This window comes from Balaenoptera musculus, chromosome 14 (genome assembly GCF_009873245.2).
Source record: "Balaenoptera musculus isolate JJ_BM4_2016_0621 chromosome 14, mBalMus1.pri.v3, whole genome shotgun sequence".
Classification (NCBI taxonomy): Eukaryota; Metazoa; Chordata; class Mammalia; order Artiodactyla; family Balaenopteridae; genus Balaenoptera; species Balaenoptera musculus.
Genome location: NC_045798.1, coordinates 8,721,091 through 8,733,399, shown reverse-complemented (window position 1 = coordinate 8,733,399; position 12,309 = coordinate 8,721,091). Strand labels below are relative to the sequence as shown.

The 12,309-nt window shown below is 35.0% G+C and overlaps 1 protein-coding gene across 10 annotated transcripts in view; it reads right to left on the bottom strand.

The window, feature by feature from the left end:
* IFT81 (intraflagellar transport 81) overlaps positions 1 to 12,309 on the bottom strand; it is a 202,807-nt gene that overhangs the window by 46,521 nt on the left and 143,977 nt on the right. The window lies entirely within an intron of this gene.

The following is a 12,309-nucleotide window of genomic DNA, read 5'->3' as shown; positions in this document are numbered from 1 at the left end:
TGCATTGGCAGGCGGATTCTTAACCACTGCGCCACCAGGAAAGCCCCCCGTTTTACTTTTTAAACTACATATTTGTATTAATCTAAACAATTATAATTAAAAGAACAATCCACCCCAAAAAAGCCCATCACCAACAAAAACCTAACAGCTGATAGATTTTATTTTGAATAGACTTAGGGTATTAAGAATTAAATTTACTCATAATTCTGTGTAATAATAACTTATCTGAGCAAAAATTCACAAATTTATAAGTTAATCATTAAAGGTCCTAGGAGCAGTACAACAGGGTCACAGAAGCAGTTCAGAGAGTTGTTGAGACCACGGGCTTTACAGTCAGAGAAACATGATTTCAAATACTGACCCCACCACTTAAAGTGACTTTGGGGAGGTTTTTAAATGAGATCTATAAAATGTACTAAAGTTCTATAAAAATTGAATAATGGGGCTTCCCTGGTGGCGCAGTGGTTGAGAATCTGCCTGCCAATGCAGGACACACGGGTTCGAGCCCTGGTCTGGGAAGATCCCACATGCCGCGGAGCGGCTGGGCCCGTGAGCCACAATTACTGAGCCTGCGCGTCTGGAGCCTGTGCTCCGCAACGGGGGAGGCCGCGACAGTGAGAGGCCCGCGCACCGCGATGAAGAGTGGCCCCCGCTTGCCACAACTGGAGAAAGCCCTCGCACAGAAACGAAGACCCAACACAGCCAAAAATAAATAAATAAATAAATAAAGTAAACAATGCGTTAAAAAAAATAAATAATACATTTATTTAAAAAAAAATTGAATAATGGATAATGATTAATAATATCTGTCATTTTGTTTGAACACAGTTAAAAAGTACCTAGAAAATGAGATAATTTACTGTTCCTTCTAAATACTAAGAAACAAGGAAATGTCAAGTAATTAGAACAAACAGAAGAGTAAAGGTCTAGGTGTGACACAATGCTCTTTAGAACTAAAACAGAACAATCACTACTGCAAGAAACTACAAATCTACATACTCTGAGTACAACTATGTAAAATGTTTGTATATATGTCTATGAACCAAGACTGGGAGAGAATGAAGAAATAAAAATAGCTGTTGTGTTGGGCAGGTAGGGTTATGAGTGAATTCTTTGAGATTTATTTCTTAAATATTTAAGTTAAAAAAATATTTTAAAGGAACTCTGGCATAGGAGATAAGCAATAAATCCTTGGAATATTAAGGAAAAAGCTTTCAATAGTGCAATATAGCAGGCCAATCAAGCAAATTTGTCATGAAAGTGAACTATAAAGATTGCCATTGTGCAGGAAGGCCCGTTATAGCAGTTATTACTAATCATTTGGTCCAATACACATTTGTAATCTAAATTTGTCATTTACGAAAGAGCAGCCATCATTTTAGATGCTGAGATCAGTAAGATTAATGTTTTAATAGTGCTAGCTTCTGACTTTAGAACCAATTTTACAGACTCAGTTCCTTTGTGATCAAAATGGTATTTGACAGATCTTCTTTCTCCTTTACCCATTTAATATGTTTTAGAATCTTCAATAGTAATGATCTAGGCAAGCTTTTTAAAAGGACAAGGCAGCTTATTTCCCTAAGTATGTAACCATTTACAAATGCTTTTCAAGCTTATCTGGAACTCAAAAGTATTACTGGATTCCAGACATCATTCTGGATATTTATGTGGAAACAAGAATCTCTGCTCCTGTTGCAAATTTCCAGCTCAATATCTGGTGTGAAACTATTTTCACAGTAATTAGCTGTGAAGACTTTATATAATAAGTACTTTATATTGTCAAGAACCACAAAGAACCATTTTTAAAAAAATACTATTCCCCCTTTTACAGGGAAGAAACCTATAGAGAAATTAATACAACTCACCAAAGTTCAGAAAGTTAGAAAAACTGGAATAGAATGAATACTTCTGTCCTCAAATCCTGTTAGTCCACTATTCATGCTATTTTCCACTTATTAACTGAATCACATCTTTGTCAGGTATTTCATCAAATGATTTTTAAGCACAGAAAACTACAGAAATAGGCCCAAGAGAGTTAACGTATGAAATGGATAACACCAACTGTTCAAGAGTAGAACGAATATGCCCAAATGGCCATAATTTTTTTGCCCATTTGTCAGTGTTTCTATTTTGTCTGAATTCAGACTTGCAGAAAACCTGAAAAGGCCATCTTTTAAGTCACGCTTCATGTCATAAATCATTTGTACTTCCCGAAGTCTCGTCTCAGAGTTGCTATTTGTTTTAAGGCAAGAAAAAATGTTTTAAAGCAACTTTTGTTTTCTGCTAAAATGTTAGTCCTTTCAAATCACCCATCATAACAAGTGCAATATATACAGACATACAAATACTATTCAAACCTTTTTCCAACCTGTTAGTATTATGTTTTCAACTTTAAATTAGAAAATCTCACCAAGCCAAGCATAAACAATGCAATTATCTACATATGGTAGTGGATAGTTAACTGCTGATTCTCTTGAGAGTCTATAATAAGCAATATGATATATGCTAGTAGAAATCTGTCTTAATAGAAACTTGTGGTACAGGAACATCCATCTGGGAAACACAGGTAATCATACCATCCAAGGTCTCCCTGCTTCTGTTATAAATCAAATCACCACCACACAGCTGTTACTATATCTCTAATGGGGTTTTCAACTGCTGTCCAAGCAGTTAACTCTCAAAAAAAATTTCTATGAAAAGTTTTCACGTTTTGGGTTAACACTGTGGGATTACCTAAACTGCATATATAATACCCTACTTCTACTACAGTGAATTGAGCCAAATTTATTTGATTCTGTTTTGTTCCATCTCCTGGGAAATTTTAGGGGCCTTAGGTCCTGCTATGAACTCTAAAGAGTGTAATGTGATTTGAAAGGCTCTAAAAATATCACAGGTTTGCCTGGGCTCACTTAGAAGGGTGGATGATTCAATTACAAGTGTCAAAATTTGATTCCTAATTTTTCAGGATCTGACAGCTGCAGCTAATCTTGCCAGGATCCCCTTATCTTCATTGTGCTCTCTTTGAAGTATTTAAAGATTTCAAAATCTTTGCAATTTAGCTCTAGGATTTCTGTCAGTAGCTATAGAATGAATTGGTTGGCTCTTTCTTAAGCTGCTTATTCATATTATTTGATCAAGCACATTTTAAAAGTAGCCATTAACTGCAAAACAGCTGAGCTTCTTGTAAGGTTTGGGAAGAAAACATAACGAACTCTAAACCCGTACACCATAAACCAGGAGTGACCTTTCAATGCATGAAATGCCAATGGAACCTTAACCAAAGGTTCATTTGTTGCTATAAAAAATTTCAGACTCAAAAGGCATGCATTCATTTCAATCACAGCTGTGAGAAGGGTACTAGCACTACACCACTGGGGCTAATTTTTTGTTTTGCTTTTCAAATAATTAATGCAGAGATTCAGAGGTACCAAGGTGACGAAGACGGTAAAGACCGGTAGCCATGCAGCACTACTACAAGAAGTAGAGCTTCTATTCTTTGCTCTTCCATAAGTGAGACAAAGTCATCAGGCTCAGATTGTTGCCTGTGAATGGGTAAAAATCATATTTACCATATGCTGTGTTTTGTCACACAGAGGGTTTTCTTCCCTTTTTTCCCCAGATTTATTGAGATATAATTAACATACAATAAACTGCATATATTTAAAGTACAAATTGTTGCTGTTGTTCCATGCTATGATAGCTTCATATTTTGGGACAGAATTTTAATATTAAGTGACCTTAGTTTTCCATAATTTGAAGTGTTATAAAAATGTTTACATAGAAATATCATGCTTTATGCAGGATTCAGTGTGAGAGGAGATAGAAAAACAGTGTTATAGCATAGTATAATAGTGAATGTTCATAATTATGACTCTGAGTTGTCAATAAAAGGTTGCTGTGATCAGTATGATTTTAAGATAACAGAAAGAGCTGAAGTAGCATCTCTCCCAGGAATCATACCATGTTAGTATTTTCCCAGCTCACACCCCATAACCCTGAAATGTATTCCCATACCACTTGGTTAATGTGTGTTCTAACATACAGCTCACTTAAGATCACTTGTTAAATTTCTGACTCCCCTAAGAAACCATTAAGCTCTGTGATGGCAGGGCCATATCTCTTTTTCACCACCATTTACTTAATAGTTGGCATGTAAAAGACACTTGGTAAATGTGTAGAAAACCTGAATAGAACTGTATAATCTAATCTAGATACATAATTTTTCATTAGAGAATTGATAATATTTAAAATGTCTTGGCACTTCAGTTGATAAGAAAAATTATTTATATGTAAGTCTTCCTCCTAACCATAATTGTTTATTTTATTATATAAAGTTATTTTTAAATACCTAACCAGAAACATAAATTTGTCATTTAATACAGTAGCCCCCAGTTATCATAGCATGGAACAACAGAAACAACTTGTACTTTAAATATATGCAGTTTATCGTATGCTAATTATATCTCAAAAGGCTGTTTGGAAAAAACAGGGAAGAAAACCCTCTGTGTGACAAAACACAGCGTATACAAAGCTAAGAGACAAATGACAGACTAGAAGAAAACAATTACCCAGATTAATCCAGAATATAGGTAAAAATATGAGAAACAGATAACGAAAAACATTCAATTAGCACAAAAATGTGAGCGTACTTTGTGCCACTGAACTGTACAGTTAAATATGGTTAAAATAGTATGTTTTATATTATGTGACTTGTACCACAAAAAAAATTTAAAAAAAAGAAAATACATTCAATTCATTAGAAAAAAATGAAGAAAGACAATAAAAGGGCAAACGACAGAAGAAATATAAGTGACCAAACATGTATGTGGACAGATGTTCAATCTTAATCAAGAAAAATGAAAATTAAAATGAAATACTGTCAGAATGACAAAAAATTAAAGGATTGAGGATCAAGTGCTGTTTTAAATAACAGAGGAAACAGATCCTCTTGTACGCCCTTGGATGGAATAAAGAAATTGTACATACATTCTATAGAACACAATGTAGCAATTAAAATTTTTAAAGTACATGATAATAATTATTATTATAACTGTAGGTAGTATTTATGAAGTGCTTCCTATAAGCCAGCCACTGTTGTATACTGCTTAGTTGTATTAACTCATTTAGCCCTCACAACCACCATATGAGGTGAGTACTGTTATTATCTCCACTTTATAGATATGGAAACTGAGGCACAGAGCAGTTAGGTAACTGCTGTAATTAACTGTTAGGTTGAACAGCTAATAGGTGGTAGAGCTGAGATCTGCACATAGGTGTTCTGGCTTCAGAGCTGATCCTCTTTACCTCTAGAGAATAGCCTCTTCATTTACTGACGTGGAAAAATCTCTAAGACGTGTTATTAAAAGCAAGTTACACAATACACACAGTATAATACCATTCATATTTTTTAAAACTCACAAAACGGTATTATCTATATCTGTATCTATCTCCAGAGAAAGGACTGAAAGGGTACAAAACTGGTGGCAGCGGTTTCTCTTTGGAAAAGGGTCTAAGGGACTGGGAATGGGGATAGGAGGTAATCAATAGGGACTTTTGTTTTATGTGTATTGTTTGCTTTTCAGACCATGAAAATGTATTCAGATATTACTTGTATAATCTGATTTTAAAATATTATTCTGTTTTATTTTATTATTATTATTTTTTATACCCTGGAATAAATCCTACTTGATCATGGTGTGTGATTCTTTTAATGTATTGTTGAATTCAGTTTGATTTGGGGATGGAAAAAGGTATTCCATGCAAATGGAAACAAAAAGAAAGCTGAGGTAGTAATATTAATATTAGACACAATAGATTTTAAAACAAAGACTACAGAAAGAGATGAAGAAGGACATTACATAATAGTAAAGGGATCAATCCAACAAGGAGATATAACAATCATAGATGCATTCAAGATAGGAGCACCTAAATACACAAAGCTAATATTAACAAACATAAAGGGAGAAACTGACAGTAACACGGTAACAGTAGGGGACTTTAATACCCACCTACATCAATAGACAGATCATCTAGACAGAAAATCAATAAGGAAACACTGGCCTTAATGACACATTAGACCAGATGAATTTAATAGATCCAGGAAGAACATTCCATCCAAAAACAAGAATAATACTAATCCATCTGTATCAGGGGTCCCCAAGACCATCCCAAGGTTCAATGATTTGCTAGGAGAACTCACAGGACTCAGCATAAAGTCATATTCTTGGCTATGCTTTTTTACAGTGAAAAGGTACAAAGCAAAACCAGCAAAAGGAAAAGGCACATGGGGTGAAGTCAGGAGGAAACCAGGGGCAAGCTTCCAAGAGTCTTCTCCCTTAATTCCTCCAACAACGAGTTGTAACAATACGTGTGAAAGGCTGCCAACCAGGGAAGCTCATTAGAGACTCAGCGCCCAGGATTTTTACTAGGGGCTGGTCACGTAGGCATACTCTGCCTAGCCCATACCAAAATTCCAGACTCCAAGAAGGAAAGCAGGTGTTCAACATAAACCACACTCTGTACATACAGTTTAGGCACGTGAGCCATTCTTATCAAGGAATGGTGGGAATTCTAAAATCCAAGCTCCCAGATGCCAGCCAAGGGCCAATCCTGCAAGCAAGTTTTTCTAAGAATAGCAGTTTCAGGCTTGCTATGTTAACTCTTTTCTGCACACCATCCTTTCCATAATCCTTGTGATATTAAAATGCAGTTCTATTATGTCTTTCTTTAGTTTTCTGTTCTCAGCTAATTCATAATTAATTCTTCCTGTGAATGTTTCCAGACTTTTCATTTGTTTTAGTCACCTTCATCTAGACTCTGGCTTGACTATGTCTTTCTTAAAACATGAAGTCAAAAAAGTAAAATAATATTCCAGGCATAATTTCACGTAAATGGGATATTATATTTTTATTAATAGAGTATAATTTTTAAAAAAATTTTTAAATTTGGCTTGGCTGTGTGCCAAGCCATGCAGCTTATGGGATTTTAGTTCCCTGACCAGGGATTGAACCCTGGGCCCCGGCAGTGAGAGCGTCAAGTCCTAACCACTGGAGTGCCATGGAATTCCCAACATTTTGTTTTTTAAAGCTGCATTATTATTGGATGATTTTTGAGCTGCAGATAAAACTCAGATTCTATGACATTATTATTTATAATCCCATTAATGACATTTTGTTTGCTTAAGCACAATGCTCTTAACTACCAAGATGATTTTGAATCACAATTCTATCATCTCAGATTGACTATTCCTTCTAGCTTCCTGTCATGTCATGTGAAAATTATTAAGGGTTCTGGAGCCAGACTACTGCAATTCACATCATGGTACCACTAATTACTAGCAATGTGGCCTTGGATAAGTTAGCATAAGTCCTCTGTGTGCCGTAGTTCCCTTATTTGTAAAAACTAGTAATAATAATCATATCTATCTCATAGACCTCAATGAAATAAATGAGATAATGTATATAATAAACCTAGTATGGTATCTGGCACATTGTAATTACATAATAAACATTACTTATTATTATTAATCTAAGTTATTGATAAGAATAATAAATAGGTCAGGATCAAAGTTCCATAGCATTTTTGGGGTGATTTCTCTCAGAGATGAAGGCAGTCAAAATTCTTTGAGAATATCAATTCCATGAGACTTATACTTTATTATATATTTAAATCCAATATAGAAAACTTCACGATATAAAGGAGAGTTAGATATTCATTATTATAAATTTTCAGTTATGTTAGAAACTGTAGTCTCTAAACTTAACCTTTTTATCACCTACCAAACACTTGTTTGAAGAGAAAGAAATCAAGATAGACTAGACTGGCAAGAAAATCTCCATCACTAAGAAGATAATTTCAACTGTTTGAGAAATTCCTACCTATGTCAGAAGTCTGGCAGAATAAGATTTTGCTGTGCTTATTCCTGTATATTGCCTACAAGGCAATACAATGAAAATACAGTGTTAAAGTGATAACCAAAGTATAAGGAAAGCAAGAAGTATTTTTAGACTCTTCATCTTTTTTAATAAGAAAAATCAAGGGAACACAAATGAAAAAGTCTAGTAAGAACAAATGCCCGTAGCACTTGTCATCTGCAATCAGAAGAGCTAAAATTCTTAGACAAAATGTAACATCTGGAATATTGACTTTAATGGCAGTAGGAAGCATCAAAATGTACTTCAAAATGCACACCTCTAAAGAGAAAATGACAAAGAAATATAAATTACTATATGCATAGTATTTGTTACATTTATCCTTACACAGTCACATTCCTAAATTTTTCCAAGAAAAGATTAATCAAACATCTACATATGGATAATCAAGGAATGAAGGTTTATTTCTGAAGAAATGGCTGTCATACAGTTTCTAGCAAGTTTTTGTTTCCAGTTAATGACTGTCTACAATGTGGTCCTATTTTGAGTCAAATATGAATCTTAAAATTAACTCATTCTAATAGTGCCTTGAAGAATAGCTCAGCATTCACTTAGGAGCACAGCTGCTGAGGCATTCAGATTTGGATTCAAATCCTTGCTCTGCAACTCACTGTGTGACTTCAGGCAAGTTACTTAAATTTCTCTAAGCCTATTTCCTCAATAATAAAATGGAGATAACATTTACCTCATAGGCTTTTTGAGAGGATGAATTAGCATATGTTGTATGTGTGTTTTATTGTAGTTAAATATATTTAATATAAAACTTACCATTTAAACTATTTTTAAGTGTACAGTTCTGTGGCATTAAATGCATTCACAGCACCAGCAACTTGTGCAACCAGCACCAAGGATATGTTTTTGTTTTTATTTTTATTTTTTAGGTAAGAAGCAGATTTACTTAGAAACACACTCCACAGAGTGTGGGTCATCTCAGAAGGTGAGAAAGGCCAAGGATATGGGGTTTTTTTTGTTTTTTTTAAAATAAATTTATTTATTTGATTTATTTATTTTTGGCTGCGTTGGGTCCTAGTTGCTGTGTGCGGGCTTTCTCTAGTTGTGGTGAGCGGGGGCTACTCTTTGTTGCGGTGCGCGGGCTTCTCATTGCGGTGGCTTCTCTTGTTGCGGAGCACAGGCTCTAGGCGCGTGGGCTTCAGTAGTTGTGGCACGTGGGCTCAGTAGTTGTGGCTCACAGGCTCTAGAGTGCAGGCTCAGTAGTTGTGGCGCACAGGCTTAGGTGCTCCACAGCATGTGGGATCTTCCTGGATTGGCAGGCAGATTCTTAACCACTGCGCCACCAGGGAAGCCCCAAGGATATGTTTTTAAAGTGCTCAAGATTGAGCACACAGGTATTGCTTGGTGAACGGCAGCTAAAATGACTCAGTGCTATCTCATCACATCTTGAATCTGTGCAAGTTATTTTATCTCTATTTCATACTTATTTCTACTGAATTGCTCCCAATCTGGAAAATACTAATATCAATTTTTAAGCTGTAAACTGTATTACTTACTTTCAAATTCTTCATCCAGGTAAATAAATACATAAAAATATTAAGAGCTAATACTTATTGAGCACTTAGTATGTGCCTGGTGCTATTCTAAGCACTTTACAGGTATTAACTCATTTAATCCGCACAATAATAATTCTAGGCGGTATATACTAGTAACTGTCACATTTTACAGCTGAATACAAAGAGGTTAAGGAACCTGGCCAAAGTCACCCAGCTAATAGGCTGACAAAGCCAGGATCTGCACTCAAACCAAGTTCTAGAGACCACGCTCTTAGCTATTCCACTATCCTGCTTCTCCCACATGCAGTAACACGGGGCCCACAGGAATGATTACTTTCAGATGCCAGATGTTATATGTTGACTTAATCTCGGAATTTCTCAGAAGCTTGGACATCCATTATTTCATGTGTTCTTCCTAATGACAATGAAGAGCAACTTCTCCCGTTTTACGGATGGAGAAGTCATTTGCTTAAGGTCAACAGGAACATGTGAGAGAGACCTGGATCCTGCTTGGTCACTTATTAGTTGTGTAAATCTATACTTTTCCTGAGTTTCAACTAATTATAAAATGGAAATAACAATAATATCTCTTATAAAAAGAAGAGAAATATATGTTTGCCAATCATCTAGCACAGAACCTTGTATAAAAACCTCAATAAAGGTTACCCCTCCCTTTCCTCATTCTCCTATTTGTGACTCCGGGCATAATATTTTTTTCAAACACCGTGCTACTATTTCTTGATAAACTCTCACCAACTGCATTAACAGATGGGTGGTAAAGAACATGATTTTTTGGTAATTACCATGTGATACCAAATGAAACCTCAGTGAAGTCCAGCTATATTATATAATTTTAAGTATAACAAACTTCCTCCCTTTTGTCCATATGGTCTACCACTTTATCAGAGTAGAAAACAAAATTGGTCTACCAAGATTTGTTCTTTATAAAATTATGCTTAATGTTCCCCAATACCTTCTGTTCTTTTAGGTGACTGCCAAATGATTTACTTGATTTGTTCTAGTTTCTGACCAAACATTGTTTAAAAATTAAGTTGACCTCATCATATCCAAAGTTATCTTTTTCCCCTTTAAAAAAACGTGTCTTTTTCTGTCATCAGATACTTTTCCTATTCATCATAATTCGTCAAAGATAAAAGCTAATAGCTTGGCACTAGGTTCTTTTCCATCACATTTGCAGAGAGGGAATATCTAATACTGAATTATAAGCACTATTCATGCCAAATATGGCCATAGCAATTGGTATTTCTGGTCAAATGGGCAGCATTTTCCTAAGAAAAAATTAAAATGCTAGGAGATAGCATGTTCTCTTATAAAGCGAAACTGCTGCATAATTAATATTTTTTCCTGGATAGCAAGGATATCACGAAGCACACTCTGCTGGCTTCCAAGTATCATTTAAAATACTCCCATGTCTTAAAGCAATCTGGAAGTGGATGTTAAAAGCCAAAGGAATTTTTTCTTTTATACTGCAGGTTCTTATTAGTTATCTATTTTATACATATTCGTGTATATATGTCAATCCCAATCTCCCAATTCATCCCACCACCACCACCCACCACGCCCTCCCCCGCCACTTTCCCCCCTTGGTGTCCATACGTTTGTTCTCTACATCTGTGTCTCAATTTCTGCTCTGCAAACCGGTTCATCTGTACCATTTTCCTAGGTTCTACATATATGCGTTAATATACAATATTTGTTTTTCTCTTTCTGACTTACTTCACTCTGTATGACAGTCCCTAGATCCATCCACGTCTCTACAAATGACCTAATTTCGTTCCTTTCTATGAAAGCCAAAGGAATTTTTCAATCAAGTGTTGACTTCTGAATTCTACTACCTTCCCAATAAGCTAGAAGGCATATTGGGAGGCTACAATCAGAAGCACCAGAGAAAAGTGGTGCTGTGGAAACAATTCATTTGTGTTTGGCATAGTTAAGGTTCATTGCCAATTTGTAACGGTATGAATTCAATAACTTTTCAAAGCCAAAAATGAAGTTTGGACCTGAGCAGCTTTTCAAAGTAGCTTTTGCTGAGGGCTAGTACCTAATATAAAAAAAAAAGCTGTTAGAGGTGGTAAAGTGAGGCAATGTTTAGGAATTAAAATATGACCTATCACTTGATTTGCTAAAAAAAAAAAAAAAAGCACTGAGCTAAAGGCAAGATATTTTGCTTCAGTCATTCACTCTTTCTTGAGCTAACAAAGAGCTCAAGAGCTCCTTCACTCTTTCTTGAGCTAAGAAAGCACGAAAGAGCTCCTTTATGAAAAGGAGATGGGGATTATATTTTTGGTGCTTAAGTTTAACCGTCTATAAATGACCATGAGTCTGACAGAAGGATAAGTGAAATAAGAGCTGTTAAAGCATTGTTCAAAATGTAAAGTAGATAGCAATGTAAGACATAATTATATTTTTAAAATTTGTAAGCATTTACAACGAAGTCATTTTAATGGTGCCAGTCCCACTGGCCAAGTACACATTACTGACAAAGTAACTTAGTGATACTTTCTCAGCCCTTTATGGAATTATATTTATCAAAAAATATGAATATCTGTCTTATCTGTCAGTTTCTACTCATTTGGTTTCACCTTTATAACTTAATACTTATAATAAATAAATCCAATATAAATCCACCTAATTAAAAAGTGAAAATTTGGAACATTATCTCATAAAAGTCACTAAAATCTCCGTCATTATATATCAAGAATATCACAATATTACTGCAAAGAGTTTTCAGTTTTAAATAAATAGGCTCCATAAAATAAATTAACTTCCCATTATTGACAGTCAAAATAAAAAGTAAAAAAAATTAATGGTTTCAAACAAAAACAATACTCATATCCTTGTCCCATTAG